Consider the following 21,237-nt stretch of genomic DNA (forward strand, 5'->3'; position numbering starts at 1 on the left):
CGGAATATATGCTAATTTTCAATTTCCGGCTGAGGGAGCTTATTGCTGCGGTTGATGGGGGGAAATTTTGTCTGGAAGTCCTTTTATTCTTTCTTCTTAGCTACTTTCTTACTTGAGGCACAGCCTAAAAATCAAATTTTGGTCAGAAAGGAGGCTTAATGGAATAACTCAAGAATAAATTTGTGTTTTCATGGCAAATATAAAAGCATTGATAGTCTTAGTTAATTGGTTTCAAAATCTTTAATTAACCTTATAGGTGTAAATCGTTTAAAATATATCACATGGTAAAAAATACTGCGGGAAATGGTATTATACTGTTTGAATTACCACACAAAAGCGAAATCTTAATGTATTCTCAGCAGCGTTACCTAGTGTTTATTTTTTACGTATGACTTTATAACACTTAATTTTGAGTTGTTTTGTGACGATTGATGTGACGAATGATGGGCGGAGGACAATGAAGCGGATAATTATGAGCAGCAGAGGTGGAGTGGGGCGATTATTGTTGACGGCGCGGGATGGAGTGCATGGGGAGTTGGATTGTAATAGTTGTGGCGTACGGTTGTCTCTTTGCTCCCGAGTTTGTTCATAGATTGTAATAAGAATAATTGTGAACGATTGAAGAGAAAATAAAAAAAACGTTGCGACTTAGAAACCTTATTTCTCATCGTAGAGAGTCGATCAAAAAAGGCTAGTTCATGTCACGGGATGATTTATTTGACGGCAATGTGAGAAACATAAAAAAAATTGATAAATGCTTATATAAATTCGAAAATGAATGGCACGCGGTCAGTTGAGGGAGTTTCCCCTTCTGTCGTGGGGTGTTGCTATCCGAGGGTACGTACTAAGATGCGAGCGAGTGAGGAGGGCCTAATCGGCTCATACTTACCCCGCAAATTTTATTTGTCTCGGTAGAAAGTACGTCCATTTTCCGAATAGTGGCCAGAGCTGCCTTAACCGCCGTATTCCGCGCATTACCCCAAACTCAACTTTCCTGACCGCGAGCGTCAAATTCGCATACCTATTGCAGATACGCCTCAGTATGTAGGCAATAGGCCGACTCTCAGATATTAAGTAGGTATATAGTGAGTTATGAGTCTGCTTACTAATTACAGAATGAATCTTATTTTTTTGTGGAAAAATATTGTATTTTAGCAGGTCGAGGGATATGCTAGGGATTAATCCCAAGGCAAAAGTCAACTGCACGCGCTTCAGCTTTTTTTATTAAACCCATCTCATGAGGATCCCATATACCGGCAGCGTACTCTGCGGTCTCGCGAGGGAAAAGTAGCCGCTTTCACTCTCTGTCTTCGCACCTTCTGGGAATTCTTTTCACACGACAAACAACCATTTTCTGGCGGAATACAGACGTACGAATTTATGGCGACAGTGTCAATGGGGACAGTGTCTAAATTTTCTGACCATTCTTAACGGTCATAAAGTGGGCGGAATCCGGATGCGACCGGTCTAATGAGGGCCTGCTTCGATCTTCCTGGACTACGTCTGTAATGGCGGCCCCTCTCCGCAGATAATAACAGTTTTCTTTTTTACGTGGACCTTCGGGTATCCATGTTTTGAGTTGGCTTGGTGTAGGTTATTTGTGGCTATATTTAACCCTTTTTATACGAACGCATTGTAAACATGGCTGGAATTTTTTACATCCAACCGCTAAACATGCACCCCACCAAAAAAAAACCCACAGACCAACTAGGCCTTTACACTACCTCTTCTCCCGGAATTCAAAATATTAAAACATCTTATGCGACCTTTATCTTATTTTTACCTCCCTCTGACCAACCCTTCCATCCTGCCATTTCATTTTATGGCACGGGAATACTCTTAAAAGATAATCTACTGTAAAACTGTTCCCAACACTTATGCCTTTTATATTTAAATGCTCTTAGTGTTCCTTGGTTATGGCGAATTATTTCAAAGTGGATTATAATCGCAGGCATTTAAATCCATATTTCTCAGTTGGCTATGCTGCATTCAATTGACCTCTTCTTTTGATTGATTCTTTGGACGACCCTATTTCGTATCCTGGTTTGTAAGGCTCAAATTTCCAAACCCCCTCCCATTTTTCCCTCCGTCCATTCTGTTACTTACAGAAAGACCGACATCCTACGAGACATCTTCAGGTCGGCAACCCCCACTATGAAACTTACTCTCAAGTTGCATATTTTGCTCTCTTCTATATTCCACTTCTTCCCCAGTTCTCAATTCCTTCCTGCCCATCCTTCAACGTACTGTCGGCGTCAAAATGATGTGCCGCTGTACTTTGAAAATTTTTATCTAGACTTTAGTGCATGCCATAGCAATTAATGATACGTCATTTTAAAGGAAATTGTCGGCGTCAAAATGATGTGCCGCTGTACTTTGAAAATTTTTATCTAGACTTTAGTGCATGCCATAGCAATTAATGATACGTCATTTTAAAGGAAATTTTATTCTCAATTATGATTTATTTTTTATTTTATGAAAAAATTAAAAATCAAGACATGCGAGTGCCATAAATGACTCCGCGCACCATGAAATTAGCCGTTTTGTCAACTTCATGAACTTTGTAACACAACCTAGGGAAAACTACTACGTCTACAACATTCATCTTCCACAATAAATTGAAAGCATTAATGTAGATTAATAAATGTCTTTTGTGTATTTTTAGAACGCATGTTTTGTTGTAAAATAATGAAAATGTATAAACACTATCTTGTCCTACAGTTTACCCCAAAGTAAATAATAAAATTGATAGAAACACTTCTTAATTTATTTGCAATTTTTTATACAGATTATCTATGGACATTAAAAAAATACGCCGTAGCGAACGAATGCTGCGTTGCCACGTCTTGCGCGCGAAACTTTGCTTCCTGGTAACCGGTACTGGCCCGGCGCTGCCCCGTTAGGCAACATGACACTAATGGAAGTTATTAACATTCACAAATAGAAATATTTTTACAGGTTATGGATCGTAGAAAAATCAAAGATAAATTAAAAAGTGTTTCTATCTGTTTTATTTTTTCTTTCAGGGTAAACCATGGGACAAGATAATGTTCAAATATTTTCATTAATTTATAACAAAATATAAGCTGTAAAAATACCCAAAAGCCATTCTGTTAATCTACACTGATGTGTGTAAATTATTGTGGAAGATGAATGCTGTTGACATTGTAGTTTTCTGTATGTTGAGTTACAAAGTTCATGAAGTTGACAAAACGGCTAATTTTACGGTGCGCAGAGACATTTATTGCGCTGGTTTTTCTAAATTTTTGAATTTTTTGTAAAAACATAAATCAGAATTTGTGATAAAATTTTCTTTAAAATGACGAATAATTCATTGTTATAGCATCACTGAAGCCAAGATATAAATTTGCAAAGTACAGCGGCACACCATTTTGACGCCGACAGTAGTCCACCGCCTTTCATGCGATTTCCGCCCCACTTTTTGCTCTGGAGAGTACATAACGTTTACGGTGGCACAAAAATTGGATGAATAGAACGTTAAAGCATAATGTGTTTACCTTGGTTTTTGCTTCCCTAAGCAATGAAGTGTCCTGGAAACGCGCCAGCATCAAAATCTAGGGTTGTGCATGAGGTGATGTATCGTGCACGGTGTGGTGTGTTTCGAATTCTGCCTTCTCTTTTTTGGTACGGTAATTTAAAAATATTCCCAAGACTGCTGCCTTTTATCTTTGAATGCACCCTGTGTTCCTTGGTTGCGATGTTTTCTTTAATAGTGCGACATAAATGCGGATATTTGGAATCATAATAGTTATTCTCCTATATTGCATTTAATTGGCCTATTTTATGGACGCTACGATCTCATTTAGTTTCTTTATTCCAAAGGCCCAAATTTACAAACGTAATTTTCCAACAAACTTCATAAATTTCTAAAAAAATTATCTTACTTCTAGCTTAGTTTAGGAGAGAATTCAGTTTGTTTTTTGCCCACCTAGTTCAAGTATTCCCCGGAGTCATACTGTTTTACAAGGGCATTCATCGTGTGACTTCCTCTGTACGTACTTGAAATTTACCTTGGAATTTATTTTTAATTTAATTCCAATTGATCAGCGGGATTCCTCGCTTCTTTTTATTCATTCCACGAATTTTAAATTTTTTTATACGGCATTTTCTTCTGTGACTGAATCAAGTGTTGAAGAAGCAGTTGTACACGCCACACCAAACATGTTTGGCGGATCGTGTGCATGTAGGTATTGTTTTCTCTTCTCATAAGGTGCTTGTAGCGAACCATTTTGCAGGAGAAAAGATTTCATATCGGGGACATGAATTTTAATTAGTAATTGAGTGGCTTTACCTCCATGATGACGATGGAATTGAAATTTTGCTCCCATAGCTCGCATGAATCCATTTCATCTACTCTTCACCACTTGCACACGACGTTTCGGATTTTTTTGCAGTGGCTAATGCTTATGTCTGTATCAGTTGCTCAGCGCATATGTTCACTCTCGTGACTCGTATGTCCGATTCTCATCTTAAGATAGCATGGCTTCCCATCTGGTATGCAAGATCATTGAATCTCATTCGTTTTACGCCAGAATATGTCGAGTAAATTAAATTTGTACGGCTCTGCCGCTATGAAAAGTCTCGCTAGGAAACATTTTAAAAACTTAATAATATTCTTCATTAATGTTTTAGGAATTAAATGAAATTGCTGAATTTATTTGTGGATAAAATGTCCTTGTGGATTTTTGAGTGCTGGAGGAACGAGTGGTCAGAGGATTAACAGACATAAAATGCAAGTGCTAGGAAAGCAGCGTTGTCGAGAACTCGGTTTCAGGGAGGTAATCTGGTAGAAATTTTTTAAACCTCCACTCTTAGTGCATTTTGAGCGGTTCTGAAGATTAAAGTCATGTTGCACGCTGCATCCTTTCATGCTTGACTCGAAAGGGGACTTAAAAGCAGATTTTATTCACTTTTCGTGGTGAATGTAAGTGGTAATCTTCCTGGTTTTCAATGGCCCAAAATTTGCTTTTGGAAATAAATTGATTTTTTAACTTGGGATTAACTGTGTAGTTTAAAACCAATTGAAATTATAAATAAAAGCCGTGGTTAGCTTTGTATATTTTTAATTAAAACAATTAGCCTGGGAAAATTTTCTAAATCAGAGTAGATGAATTATCTAAATTAAGCTTAAATTAACCCTCAACCAGTGTCGTGCAATTCTTGTAACACTACCAGTGACGTGCGGTCTGAGAGACCGCAATAAATCAAAAATTCATAAAATGTTGCAATGCCATTTTTTTTGTTTTGTTTAATTTTTTTTAAATGCTTAACTATTATAAAACTTATATTAAAAATTTTACTTTTCCAATACGAACCAATTTGTTAATAAAAATATTTTTTGATACAGGTTCAAAAAACTGATGCCAAAAACTTTTCTGTTATAATTATCATATTTATGTATCAATACTTCGCCAGATTTCAAAAAAAGGCCTTAATGTTAAAGTTGGAAGGCTAAGTAGTAAGTAGTCATGAAGTTTATCCCGCTTATTCCTTTTCTTGATGCATTCTGCAGGCGATGAGAATTACATTTTTCACGAAAGCGCACACAGTCCTTTTGCATTGGAAAAATAGGAAAGAGGTTTTCCGTGTTTTTGTACGACGGAAAAAGTGTACATATCGTCCGCATCTCAAACCATTCAACTTTTTCAGCCTCTTCCTACAGTAGATGGAGAATTTGTGCAATAATTTATCCTACCTGTCTCGGGAGTCTTACATTTGACATTCTTCTTCCCATATGGAGTCTAACGAGATCTCCACTATTGATTTAATACAATTAAATCGTGTTATATATCTCTTATCTTTCTCAGTCTGCTGAAGCACAAAAGAGTTGACAAAGGAAACATGTATTTAATACTCTGAAAAGTACTGCCATTGGCAACCTCCCGGATGTGTACCTACAGCACATTTTGTCTAAAGTTTCTATGACACCTTTAGTTGCGTTGTAAAAAGCAATTACCACTGGTTTCCCTGACTCTATATCATCACTCACCCTGTTGTGCATAAATGAAACTAAGCAAACAGCCTTATATATTTTGGGGACATTGGATATTACAGTCTTGTTCGCCGAAAATTCGTAAAATGATTAGACCATTGTGCGTCCTTTGGATGACGCAAAATCATTACGCCCTTTTATTATTTTGATCGTACCAACGTATTCAATTGTAAAATTTGCTCATCAAAAATCTTATACAATTGATCAAGAAGCTCAATATTCCTACCCAGTAATGTAATGTAATCCTTCAAACCAGGTTTCTGAGTAACGGTGTTATGGAAGGGTATACGAATTTTTCTCTTTGGCTCATTTGATGACCACTTATAGCGATTTCTCCTGTAAAAAATTGTTCTTGCCTGCGGAGATCTTTTACTACATCACTTCTGTCATCATCTGTGCTCCCTCCTTTACTATCAGTTATATTTGCAAGCATTAGTAGACAGATTACATTACTTCAGAAACTACGCACTCGAGGGTTTTCTGGTTACTTGAAAAAAAAGGGGCCAAAAAACGCTTCGGACAAATGTAGACGTAACGTCACTTGCATTTCAACGTTTTACTCTCCGTGCTTCCCAGGCTTTTCTTATTTCTTCTTTCGGTAAAACTCGATGCTAAGATGTTCTGTGCACAAATAGTTACAAGACCGACTGCTGAAAGATACCCGTAAATAAATGTTGCGCTCCAGCCGTGGGCGCGCGAAATTTCGGGGTTCAATTGTTTCCAATAGAGTATGTGCACTCGGGAGGAATACGATTGAAATGCAGTTTATTCGATAAAGTATATCGTAAATATCATTACTTTCGATTAACAGCATTAATTGTCGCTTAGTTTGTTTAATAATTACTATTTAATATGCATTGTTTTCGCAACGATATTAGGCAGACGAAAACGCTCATCTATTGGCTCCTCGATATGTGACGTCATTCTGTTCTATCTCATCAGCGTGCAAGGTGTTTATAGTGTTATGATCGTGTTTATGATACAATAAACTACGTGTGCATTGGAAAAAATTGGTGGATCTGATCTGTGTAAAGGGAAACACGTTTAAGTGCTTATCATGGAATCAGGTTTCGTGAAGGTTTCTTCAAATAATATCCCGAAGGTGGATGCTTCAATGATTGACCGTGCTGATTATGTTGGACTATACCTACATGCCTCGGCACGAAGTTTTAATGTTGAACTGGAGCTTTGTTGTTGTCTTGTCTCATTCATAATAATGAGCAATCGACGGCAAACCTCATCGGAAATTAGGTCTAACATAAGTGAATTAAGTAAGATTGTTTACAGTAGGTAATTGGCCAAAAGTTTGTTAGCACGATTCGAAGGTTTACGGAAGTAAAAGTGCCGGTAGGTAGTTAACTATCGATATTTGTATTATTATCATTTCAAATACCGATCATAATTTAATTTATCTATTTAACTATTTTCTATTCTATTATTATTTAGCCTACAGACTCGCGAAAAATAATTTTTCATATTCAGTTATGGCCCGTGGTGACTGGATGAATATCCATAGTTCATTATTTAATGCCGTTACTGAGCTGGGTTATTCTTCTTCTGGGCTATTTAAGGTTTTAAACGTAAGCACAAATAACTGAAGTTACATTTTGGTCCAGTTTAAGCAGTAATCTGATATTAATTTCTTAAAAAAAAACGCACTTTTAGTCGACGTATTTGTTCTTTCGTAGAATTAATGTATTCAAAAGCAGAGTTCTGATTATCTCAATGTTTCTACAAGTTATTTTCTGTTCGCTAACAGAGATATGTCAGTCAGATGTACATTTGCTTGGTTGAGGTTTATGAATAGCATTTGTGAGGTATATCTAAAAATTGGTTATTGGAAACTTGGTCCGGATGAATGATGGAAATCTCTCGGGCTGGAAATCAAAAAATGTTTGATAGTTAGATCAGACGATTACTTTTCATTCATTCGGTTTCAATATGCTTCTCGAAGCATTTGTTAGCACAATTTAAAAATTGGTTCATTTTACATTTCTTCTCAGCATAAGTTTATTGGTTTTCAAGGTACAAGTGTCTTGGTATGACCGGTTATGACTATCCATTAAGCCAGGAATCCCTGCGCGCGGTGCATTTCCAAAAAGTAGTCCCGACTTGTGATACGTAATAATGAGCTTATTTCACATCCGATTTGGAAAATATTAGCATCACTGTGTTTGGAATTAAATTACAAACATTTTGAATATCCAAACTATCACTTTTTATCGAAAATTAATTTTCCGTTTTTTAGTTAGTAGTACGGGTACAGTTTCTAAGTTAGTTGCTAATTAATGACTTAGTTTTCACGAATTAAGTCGTACTATTTTCAAGGATCATCACTGTTTAAGTGTCTCTTAATTTTAATGTCACTATAAATCTGAAAACGAATGCAAATGCGAGAACCGAGGAGTAAGAAATACGATTAGGTAGTTCGAGATTGAAAAGTTGATAGAGTCTTGTCGTCAGCGTAACCGAGAAACAAATGAATTAAAAGATGTAGATGATGGCATGTACCTACACACTTTTAATCTAGTTCATAAGCCATTCCATGGCTTCTTTCCAAACTCAGTATACGCTGTAGAGGGGCTCACCCTAAGGAACAAGGAATGCCTGAGAACACGTCAAACAAAATGACGTCACAGCCTTGAGAATATGGCCGACTGGTGTTTCAGCGCATCATTAATTTTGCAAATTTTAATAATTAATATCTCGCTTAAAAAGTGCCTCTCTATTCTCAGACTCGGAATTTAGCCTAATTGAGGTGTAAATTCTTTTTTAAGATCACTTCCCAAAAATGTGCACATACTCTATTTACGAAGTACTACTTGAATGGTCGTTTATTCTAACGCATTGAATTTTAGAAAAAATTAAGTGCTTAAATATCCACTTTGTACAACTAAAAATGCTTCCTAACAAAACATTAATTATTCTTATGCTTAATAAATCACTACGAATTGTTTATAACTACTAAATTAATAAAAGGAGCGTTAAATTTTAAGAGTGGGATGTCCTTGTTATGCAAAAATATGAAGCTAACGAGAATTATAGATATTTTGAAATAAATTTAATTTTGAGAATATTCCTATTTTTAGAAACGCAGCGGTCTCTCAGACCGCACGTCACCGGTTAGGGCCTTTGCACACTAGGCCACCAAAGTGGCGCCACCATGGAAGCGCTACTTTGGAGGCGCGTTTGGTGGCGAGTAACCTCGAGTGGCGAGCCACTTCATCAGCCACCACGCTTACTCAGTTCATGGTTTTCTATTGACCGTGATGGATGTGGAAGATGCTTGTGGGTTCGCTTTTATGTTTTTTGCGGAATAAAAGGAAAAAATGCAGGAGAAAATACTGGATACACCCGTTTTTACGCGATCGTAAGTTCAAGAGGAGTGTTTTTTACTCATTATGTGGACCTCAGAAACAACTCGGATAAATTTTACACATATGCGAGAATGACTGTTGGTACCTATGACGAACTATTCAGAAGATTGAAAGAAAAGATTACTGGCACCACAACCAGATTCCGAGATTGTATACCGCCAGAACAAAAATTTGCCTGTGCCACGTGTTTTATTAATTCATGTAATGTTTAGAATGCACTTACCATATTCATTTTTTTCTTCCTCCGTAGAATTATCCTTCTCCATAGATAATTCTACCAACTCCAACCAACCCTTTCGCTTTTCATCTCTGTCCGAGTACACTTCACTACTCATGTTCAACAACGCTGGCATGGTTTGCACTTCTAGGATCAAGCCTCGCCTTGATCACAAGTTACACTGGAGAAAACAAAACATGCAAAACTACTGGTGTCGCCACAAAGTAGCTCTAGTGCGCAGTGCTCCATATGATTCAATGCTTTTCGGCTGGTGGCATGTCCGTGGTGGCGAGCAAAGTCGGGGGCTCTGGCCACCGCAATTTTGGCTGCGCTTCCAGGAGCGCGACCAAGCCACCAAAGTGGCCCAGTGTGCTGCTGTACATATAACTCAATGCCTTTAGTGGTGGCGCTTCCATGGTGGCTTAGTGTGCAAAGGCCCTGAAGGGTTAATCAAAGCATCATACTGAAATCGTGGTTGTTTATGTCCCATTTTAAAGAAGAACATGTTTTGATTTCATGCATTCAAAATTCGAATATTGAGGAAGTCTTAACAACAGATTAAATGTATTTCTATAATTGGAGTCAGGCAATAAATTCCATTCCCAGTTCTTAATGAGAATTTATTTTCGTTTCCTAGTCTAATTCCTTGGAATAAAAATGACGTTGATTTCTTTACAACCATGCTGAAATGCGGATGGTTATTGTATTTCATAAAGAGTATCAGTAACTTTACTTATTCTTACCAGGTTTCTTGTAATTTCAACCAGGTCTTATCTATATGAACGAGGGATACATATATGAAATCGATAGGTATTCTTGCAACAAATAAAAAATTTAAGTGGTGCATGTTAAAGGAAAGTAATTTTTTAATGTTTTTGGATCACCTCAAATTCATAGAACTCTTAAGTATGCATCTGAAATGGCGAATAATGTTGGTTTTTTTTACGAGGAAATAATTTTTATCCCTGATTTCTTAATTTTTTTCTTCTGATTTCCTGTAAACCTGCGAAATCGATGTGTATGATATGAATTAAAGCCATTATAATATTGCAAGAAAGGGTAGAAGTATAATAATTTTCATGATTCCGGATGCTAAAATATTGATTCTTGCAATTGATGCCTTAGAATTCACCACCAGTATTACTAACCGTAGGGAGGAACGGCTTGAAAGAAGTGCCTCAGATTCTGTTTAAAAGCCTTGAAAACTATTGGAGCTGTAATGCTGCATCACGTTAAGCTCAGTATCATCTCTTCTGCCAGAATTGTTGCCCTAAGCTACTTACCGCTTGCAGATTTTTCCACTGGAAAATATAAGACTCTCAGCGCCTCACTCTGGAGGCAATGGTTACTCCTCAAGAATTTTAAGGTAATCTAAATGTTAATATTAACCCTTAAAATTTTAAATAGTTGGAGATGAGGCAATATAGGCCAATGGAGTGTATACAACGACCGTGCGCCCTCTTCATTCATGCATCGGTTTTTATCTCCTGGCATCGTGTACTTCACTCATAAACGTGCATTATCTCGGAAGCATTTATGTTAGCAACATGTTTCTCGTGAAGAATTTCCGTCAGCAATACTCAAATGCTCCCGTAGCATAGTTTTCCCCAATGGTATCGGTCTTATCTACTACTATACTCAATCTATTACTCTTTCCTTAGGTTTGGTCAAAAATTATTTGCCGAATTACTTCCTCGCCACCTTTTTTCGAAATTCCTATCTTCAGTGTTCCAAAATTTAAATTATATAGGCGAATAGGGATTCAGGGATTCTTCAAATATTGTAAAATAGAAGGCTTTAAATACATTGTTTTCTATTACAATAGATTTTTTGTGGTACAGGTCTGTGGTAGTTTGGACTTTCCTGCATGATTATGATTTTTACGCACGCATCATTTTTTTTATCTTAGACAGGTGGAGCGTCACTATTAACCTTCATTGCCTCCTTATTTGATATTTTCATAATTAATGGTTTGATGAGGATGTTAGGGTTACAGAAACACTTCGAAATTAAATCTCATCAATTGAAGTCTCCTTTAAGATATCGGCTCCTCTCGGAGAAGATGCTATTTAGATTAGCAATGATGTTAGCTGCTTTTTGTTTACATCTCACTCTTAATTTAAAACACATCATTCCTTGCAGCAGATTATCATTCAATCTAATTGGCGCTTTATTTTATCCAAAAAGCACATTCATTAATGTCATTTGTATAATCTGGGAGAAACACTGAAGAGTAATTTATTTTCAAAAGTATAAAAAAATCCAAAATAAGTATTTTTTTAATGCCTTATATGGAAAAGTATTCAATATCAATTTCTCCTTACTCAACTCGCGAAAGTAATTGGTAGAGTAGGATTAACGAATGACGAAATTTCTATTCGAGACTGTGCTGTTCTTTCATGCATTTCTTGAACATTAGTTCATCAAAGACGTACATAACTGGCAGAGCGATGGTGCTCGGAATTTTTCAGCCAAAAATAATTGAATGAAGAAATTGCGATTTTTTCTTAAGGAGTAGCTTATGATTTCTGACCCCACATGCTTTCATTTTGACTCCTTCATTTGGATTGTTGCCTACGAGGAAATTTAATTTTAAAAATTCGGGGTGTATTCCATTGGAAATGATCTTTTAAAGTCTTTTCCGGCCTAGGATTATTTATTCAAATGCAAATGCGGGGGGGGGGGGGGGGGGGGGGGGGCGGTTGGTTTAGGGTAAAAAGAGGCCGCGTGTTTTTACCCTAAACCGCCCCCCCTTTTTTCACTCTTCTCAACACCCCCTCCTCCCGTTTTGCTATGGTTCTTCCCCACGTGTCGTCATTTTACAGTTATGACTAGAACCCTCCCTCCAACGTGGGTTCTCCACATCCCGTAGTTGTATCTTTCCCCATTGTCTCTACTCTGTACACCCGTTCCCACCCCCCCCCCATCCTCAAATATGTCAAATCCTCTCCTACCCCCCCTCCTTTCTCAAGGGTATAAAAGGGATCTGCACATGTGTTCAAGTGTCTTGTACCAGATGATGGCTCAGTGAGCCGAAACGCGTTGTACGCATTAAAAATTCTTGTGGAAAAGTGCTACGATCTTTCATTTACTTAAATACGCGACAATCGTTTACTTGGATGGGATACTTGAGGCTTATTATTTGTCTACCCACTGAAAATTGGTAGTATCTATGCGATGCGTCGCGTTCGTTACCGTTACTCCTTGCTCCCTTTGGGTAATAGTCCAGGAAATGAAGCATTTTGGCTTGCAATTCTTTCAAACTGAATCGATTTTCTTGAAATTTTCACAATAAGTAGGGAATATACCAAGAATCAAAATCTATATCATGCCGACGGGCGCTTTTACCCTGGGGGTGGTTTCCACCCCATCTCGGGGGTGGAAAATATTAATTATATTTTGACTACAGGAATCAATAGAAAAATAAATTCTAAGAATAAAATGTTCTTTCCATTTGTTGCGTAAAATTAATATTGTTCGAGTTATTAGCGATTGAAAGTAACAGTTTTTTGACGAAAAAATCGACGATTTTAATCGATTATAGGCAAATAACTTGAAAAGTATTAATTTTATTAGAAAATTGTGAATTACAAAACTGTAGCTTGTAAAAAATTAAATAAAAATCTTATTTTATATTACCTTTATGACCAATTCGGACCGAGCTACAACTTGTTGATGGTTATCTATTGTTTGTCATACGCTAAATTTGAAAGATTCAATACCAAATAGCGGGAAAAATATAATTTTCGAGGAAAAATTATGTAATCTGTTTAAAAGTGTTTTTAAAAAAACTTTCTTATAATGAGAACAAATATTTTTTATCATGAAATTTGAGCGAGTTATGATTAAAAATAAGATCAGTCCCTACTTTTTTGTACGAAAAAATCAGTGAAAACAACTCCTTATTACCACACTAGACAAAATTGATTCCCTTCAGTATTTCTCTTTATTTAAGTATTGTTAATTGATCCTAGAAGTTTTTTTAATTTACAACTCTAAATTTTGAAAAAATTGGAGGAAAAAGTGAAAAGTCATTTTCTACAATTTCGTTAAAAATGCTCTTTTTTTCAAAATAACTCCAAAAAAACTGGAGATATGAAAAAAATGCAAGAGTAATAAATTGTAGCTTCATTATTTTCAAATATTTTAGTGTGTTTTAATTTTCTATACAATAAATATTTGGTGAGATATTGATAATTAAAACCTCTATTTCCAAGGGAGCTCCACCTTATTTAAACCCTTAAATCCCTCCCCTTTCAAAATTAATGACTCGAAAAAAATTTAATTCATATGACCTTCTAGTCAATAAAATCCCTACAAAATACAATTTAAATGAACTTTCTATAATAAAAAATAAAGGAGCTATGTTTGAAATACCAATCAAATTTATTTTCGAAAAATTCGAAATCCACAATTCAGAGCATAATATTCCTCATAATCAGCATATACTTTTTGTACTTTACGTTAGAAGCTAACGACACACTCAAATTTGCTACAAAATAAACACACATACCCATATGATGTATATATACATACACATGTGTGAGTATGTGAGCTCTCGCTTACCTGTGAGCATGCATGTGGTGGGAAGACTGGAAGCCATACAGTCTCCGTTTGATTGTGTTTCATGTAATGTCTACATAAATGTACATTTATTTGTTTATGTTACCATGACGAAGTTTGTTCTGTTTATCCTATTGTTATATCTTTTCTGTGCAGTGATTAAAATCATGAGAGAAAAAAGTGAATACATAATAAAAGGAGTAAGAAAGTGAATAAGAAGATACAATGTGATAAATATTTTTTTTTTACATTAACCCCCAATGAGGGTTGATTATTATGGGTTGAAACGCCTTAAAATTATTTTCCAAACAAAAAAAATTATTATACAAATAATTTAAACAAAATTTTACCCGTATTTAGCTTTAAAATATAATTTTTTAAGTTTTAGCTTTTAGGGGTAGTTTTCACCCCTAAAAAATAAAAGGCGCCCTTCGGCATAATATAGACTTTGAAGAAAGGGGTATGATTAGTCTAATCCCAAATATTTATGCAAAACGATTCGGTTTGAAAAAAATTTTTAAAGGAGGTATGATTAGTATAATCACAAATTTTTATGCAAATCGATTCAGTTTGAAAATTCTTTTTTACATTAACCCCCAATAAGGATTGATTATTATGGGTTGAAACGCCTTAAAATTATTTTCCAAACAAAAAAAATAATTATACAAATAATTTAAACTAAATTTTACTCGTATTTAGCTTTAAAAAATAATTTTTTAAGTTCCAGCTTTTAGGGGTAGTTTTCACCCCTAAAAAATAAAAAGCGCCCTTCGGCATGATATAGATTTTGAAGTAGGGGGTATAATTAGTCTATTCCCAAATTTTGGTGCAAATCGATTCAGTTTGAAAAAATTGCAAGGTTTTTCACTTTTATGAGCTTCATTTCCTGGACTATAAGCCATTCTACTCCTTTTATAAGTCTCAGCTAACTTTTTTTCTCATTAGCGTGTCGGAATAACTTTGATTTTTTTCCCGCTAGCAGGAAAATGGAACTCACAGCATTCTTGTAATTATCTACCAAACGCAACTGATGAGATTAATTCCGTTTGATGAATGAATGCTTCTTCTCTTTAGTTGCACTTACAACAATTTCCTTGCGCGGATTTCTAATTCTTTCGGCTCTCTTGTATCGTCAGTCAGTTAACGCTAAAGATCGTATAATGTCCTTGCCTTTGTCCCGTTGGCTCTATTTCTACCGGTTTTTATCATTAATTCGTCTCTCGAGCTCTTCTCCCGCGTTCCATATAATGAATCAAAGAGTTTTACTCACTCCATGCATATTTTTTCAGACTTCAAATAAACAGGAATAAGTGAGTGAAATATGCATTAAGTTAGCCAGAGAACTAAAACATATATCGGATCATGGCCTCTCTGATGCTTTAACAAATAAGTACTAAATTGATCAAATACTAAACCAACTCATTTTTCTGGCAGTCACTTCAAGAGTACCTTGATGGTAGAAATACCATTTTTATTTTCATCAGCTAAATTAGAATAGCTATACCATATATATTGAACCAAATCTGTCGTAATTCTTTAGTTTTCAGGTGAGCGTAAATACATTACGGTCATTTTAAACTCGTAAAGCGTACTGTTTTCAGGCTAAGATTGTTTACCCTGCTTTATTAGGGTATTCACTCAATCTGATTTTAGGGTACCATTATATAATAAACTTTATCCAGGTGTTTGCTTATTGCTTGCAGCTTTTCAAAACGGTTGATTTGAGAATTCGATGATGATGTAATGAAAATGTATTTATTTATTTATTTATTTCGAAAGCCCACATACAATCTACATCATGTCATATTTTTATTCTCGTTAAGTCTTTTGGTTTTCTTCGATTTTTTGTTCGACCATTAGCCTTTCGATACACTTAACGATACAGCTAACGCTGATTTCCGCAGTATTGATTTGATTACAGACTGAACTGAAAATGTTAGCAGCATGAGAGCTAATCAACATGTACGAGATGTATCGTTTAATATTTCGATGAAGATCGATTGCATCTTAGTTCGATACTTTTAAGTCACGACGACAGTTTGAAGTCGATTTGAAAGAAACTTTGAGGATATCTTCTTGTCTTCATTTTTGTTTATTGGCACAGTTAATAAAAGATCGATGTTGGATTTTTATTGTAAATATCACCACCACTTAGTCATATTTTGGACTATTTGATCATTGAAGCATTTTGGACATAATAGGAAAGATCGTGAGACTCAATGTTGTAAAATACCAAAAATCGAACTCTCTTGTACAATGAAGGCGCTAATTAAGGTGATTCGTCAATGTATTCTCTATCATTCATATATTAAGTAACTTTTGGGTTTTTGAACCGCTTGTAGACTTAGATGAAACGTGACTCAACAATGTCTTAGCCGTCAAATTTAACCCGATTGAATAATTCAGACTCGTTTTTTATGATAGTCCACCGTTGTACAATGCCTCTATTTGAAGATCCTTGTGGAATTGAATTGAATCATTCCAGCATTTTTCATTACATATGCAAAGCAAGCGCGTGAAATTGGTAGACATTGGCTCCATTAATCGATTTTGAATAGACGGATGATGATAAGTTTTTTTTGTGGATTACTAAGAAGTATTCTGACTGTACCTATTTACCTGTACCTGAGCCCATAATTCACTGGGAGAAATGATCGTGCCAGTTGAATATATCTTTTGTCCTTCGTACAGGTCAGCCATATATTCACAATATCATAATTATTATTGATAAATTTAGGTCAGAATATTAAAGAGCATTGGCCTTCATCGTGAAGATAGTGACTTGTTACCTGCATAGCTATTAGTCAACAAAATAAACACGCTAAAAAACGGCGAACGGTGTTTCTTCATTTCGTGGCATAATATTTCTACGAATGTATAAAATTAAGAAATAAAAATCCTCTCTTACATGTTTGTGTAATCCACCATTTCGCATTGATTCGGGTAAAACGATCTTAGTTCGTTATCTCTGTCATGCGTTGCTTGTGGAAATGTATGTAAGGAGTTATGCTCTTTTATTAAATTTCGCTATTGTTGAATTATTTCAGGCATCTATCATCGTGAATCCGTCTGTAATACTCGTTACTGCAACGGCATGAAAGGCAAAAAATGCCTATTATTTTACCATTGGGCTCGGGACTCCCTTATTGTATCCCTAACCTTATGGCTTTCGAAATTCTTTGTTATATTTCGAGTTGAGTGAATACCGGATGAATCTAAGAACCTCTTTCACCGGATTTTAACGTCGTCTCATTGCACTTTGCAGGCACTAATTGAGTGTGGCAATGTATAATTGTACTCCGAACCCATACTTCATCCATTCTCTTAAGAAGCTCATTCCAATTTAGCGTGCGCCAATGCTGAAACTGACCAAAGGTATCGCTTCAACGGAAAATGGAATGGAAAATTTTGTTACCATTAGGGATTTAATCACATTTATATGGAATACCATATTTTATTTCAGTCGAAATAATGGCTCTCCTTATGACACAATGAAGTGGATGGGCTCCAAATTAAATTCCGCTCTCTCCTACACTATTTTTTCAGCGAATTTCATCTTTTTGTTGGGACGTTTTCAGTTCGCATAGCACAATGTACATCTTTGAAATGCCTCGTTGAACCAAAGACGAATACGAATATTTCAGAGAAAATAAATACGTTTTTGTTTCCATTGAGTGGGAGACGAGTTGTCATTCTGAATAAACCTTCCTTAGTGTCTGGTAGCTTACACCGCGAGTCATTTCTCATCTTAAATTTCCTCCACCGATAGCTCCATACCTGTAGTTCATCGGAAGATGGCTCAATAAAAGATCACTTAGATCATCAGAGGAAAATAAATCTAGAACCATGAGCTGAGAGAGTCTCCTGGTCCATCCTTGTACGTCTTGTCATTCCTCTCTATGGAATTGTCCAATCTTTTGCAATTTATTGGAAGTCATCCCAGTTACGCCCACTGACCGTGCGAGTGACAAGGAATTCCTTAATTGCATTGCCTTAACAGCTATGTGAAATGTGCGCTATGTGCGTGATACTCTCACGGATGTAGAGTGAAAATGCAGAGGAAAAGTTACAAATTGGAATTTCTCGGCAGGAGATATTCAATTTGTGGAAATGAAATGTAGCTTGCTGCAATACCTAAGGTTGGTTGGTGGAATTTGAAGTTTTTTTTTACCTCGAGGTGAACGATAATGATCGGTTAGATATATAATTTGATACAGTTCAAGCAACTAAACAATGAAATATATAACTCTAATTATGCGGTAACATCTTAAGTAATGAAATAACATATTATATAATGAAATATATATAAGGAAATGTGATCCACGCATTAGAAGAAATACATGCTTATCGAAACCGATACGCAGTTGTTACTTTTTGAAATAATAGTACCTGTAACTTTTATGCTAATTACTTATGAATGAAGTTGAGATATAGATGATCGTAGTAGTTCATCGCAACTTTTTTTCTATATTTCGCTTCTGTTGTTCATATACCTAGCTAACTTTTCTGACTTAGTACTACTTTTTTGCCAAAGACTCATGCAAATTACTATTATTAGTTCACATTTTCTCTATAATCAACCAATAACCGTCATTAAATTCCGTGTTACAATGTACGGGACAATCAAAGTAATTAGATAGAGAAATTACTCGAAAGGAACTGCCATAAAACTATCATCAAACTCCCTTTCCTAGAAAATCGTTTTTTCAATAATGAAGTTAGCGGAGCGGACGTATGCACTGCATGTGTATTTTCCTGAAACATATATTCCTCTAATTGTTGACAGTGGAAAACCTAATTCCCAAATTGGGAATCCCTTGATTGGTTTTGAAAAAAATTGCTCCTGCATCAGAATGATGGATATTGTTTAAATTCCTCTTTGGACACTTTTTCTCAGCACGATACTTAATTTGGAGGATTGTGATTACTTTGCTACAGTAAAAAAAGTTTTAAATGAAATTTTGTGAGCTGACCTATCTCAAAGTTCTTTTTTCTTTTATGATTCCGATGGCACATCCAAGATGGGTCCAAGGATGGACGGGGAGGTCCTTATGCTGGCTCGGGGAATTTATTTTTCACCCTACATACCACGCAGTACTTGTCATGGAATGAATGTTCTATTTCCGTTTTCGTTCGGGGAATTTTAATTTTTTACAAGAGGCTCAAGACGGATTTATTCATTACAAGTTACTTGCAGTTGGCAGTGTGACAAAGGAAAGATTTTTAACTCTTATACGTGATGAACACTATTTATCAACTGATGATAATGGAATGCTTTTTTAATTATCTTAATACTTATTACCAGCATATATATTCGTATTCACTGAATATAGGAATTATGTTTTAATAACTGAACATTTTTAACTACGGAGCATTTTTCTTAACTGATGATAATGGGCTGTTTTTTAAAACTATTTTAATACTTATAACGAGTATTTTCAACTGGCATAAATATTCGTCGTCACTCAATATGGAAATGACATTTAATGAAATAATATTTACGGATTATCTTTAGGCAATAATTCTGAAGGGCAACTTGTTTAGAGTATTTTTTTCCTTTCTTGTATATTCTGAAATTTAGAAAGGACTGTATACGTTTCAATAATAATGAATCCAAAATTCCTTAAGAGTTTTTGGCATTCACCCAGGAACACTTTTTCGACCTGATGGGAATGAGAATATTTAATGTAGATATATTTGGCCAGTGCATGAAGCCCAGAACTGGCTCGTTAATTGATGGCAGACGCCTTAACTGAAGTATTAGCGAGAAATCAAAAACAAAACAAGGAGGAAGGCTAGTTTATTTCATATATTAATATTTTCTTATTAGGTATTTATCATTATCTCAGTATTTACTAAATATCCGGAAGTATTGTAGCAAGGATAATTTTAGTGGACAAATTGTGATTCCTTAACGACGTATGATATCGAGACACATGGAGAAATAGCCGAATAGCGTAATAGCGAGATATTAGCACAAAAGGTTACTGTGCTTCCCTGTAAATTTGCGCAGTATCACTTTAATTTAGGCTTCGGTTTGAATTTATGTTATTTATATTAATGCTTAACCTTGCTTATTGGCTTCCGAAAATTTTTTTTAGCAGCATGGCATTACTTCCCTTTCACTAAAACATTGTTGCGGTGGAAAGTCTTTCACGCTTAAAGCTGCACTGGCGGAAGTTTTCTCAATCACTCTCAGTTGGGTCAATCTTGCCACATAGGTATGAGCAAGTGGCGTAGCCAATCGGCGTTTCGAGTTATAACCCACCTTTGAGCCTTGAAAAGAGGCGCCAAAATGGATAAAATGGCCTCAATAAATAATCAATACTCGACCACAATTACTGTTTTTGAGTCCTAAAAATCACGTTTTCAGCATCAAAATTGCCTACATTTTCTGGGGGTGGACCCCACTCTGCCATGGAATAATTTCCATACATCCCGGAAGGGCCCCAAAATCTCCGGTGAACCCCCCCTTTTTAATACCGTGGCGACGCCACTGGCAGGAACCAGGTGAAAGGTTATCGATATGACGGTGTCACGTAAAAATCAGTGTTGTAATCGAAGTGGGGAACCCTATTTACGCTCTACTCCATGAAAATATTGATTACGATAAAATGAGCTTCGAAAATTCATCGAATGTGACCTTTTCGCTGAGGGCGGGTGTAGTTTAATGGAGCGAGGTGGCGTAGATCCTCGAGGTCGTCAATATGCAAAAAGATTGCAGAGGCTGATCCCCATCAGCAGCAGCTTTTTAAGAAAGAAGAAAAGAAGGCCGATGCGATGCGAAAAGAAGCGATGGAGAAGAAGGCCGCAATGAAGGTGGGAAACGGGAAGTTGGGACAGTGTTGAAGGTGGGTAAGCAAGAGAATACCTAGAAAAGGAGATTTGATGACGGAGAGACGACGAGGGATAGCTTTGCAATCAATGAGAAGTGTGGCAAGAGAGTGGTAGATACTGATCAATTAAGCAGTAGGATTATAGAGGCAGAAATTGAGGCGCGACCCTCCAACCTTGTGCAGGTTCAAGTTCGAATTCCCAATAGCAATCATAGTGAGGGAAAAGAAGAT

This window comes from Ischnura elegans, chromosome 1 (assembly GCF_921293095.1).
Source record: "Ischnura elegans chromosome 1, ioIscEleg1.1, whole genome shotgun sequence".
Lineage (NCBI taxonomy): Eukaryota > Metazoa > Arthropoda > Insecta > Odonata > Coenagrionidae > Ischnura > Ischnura elegans.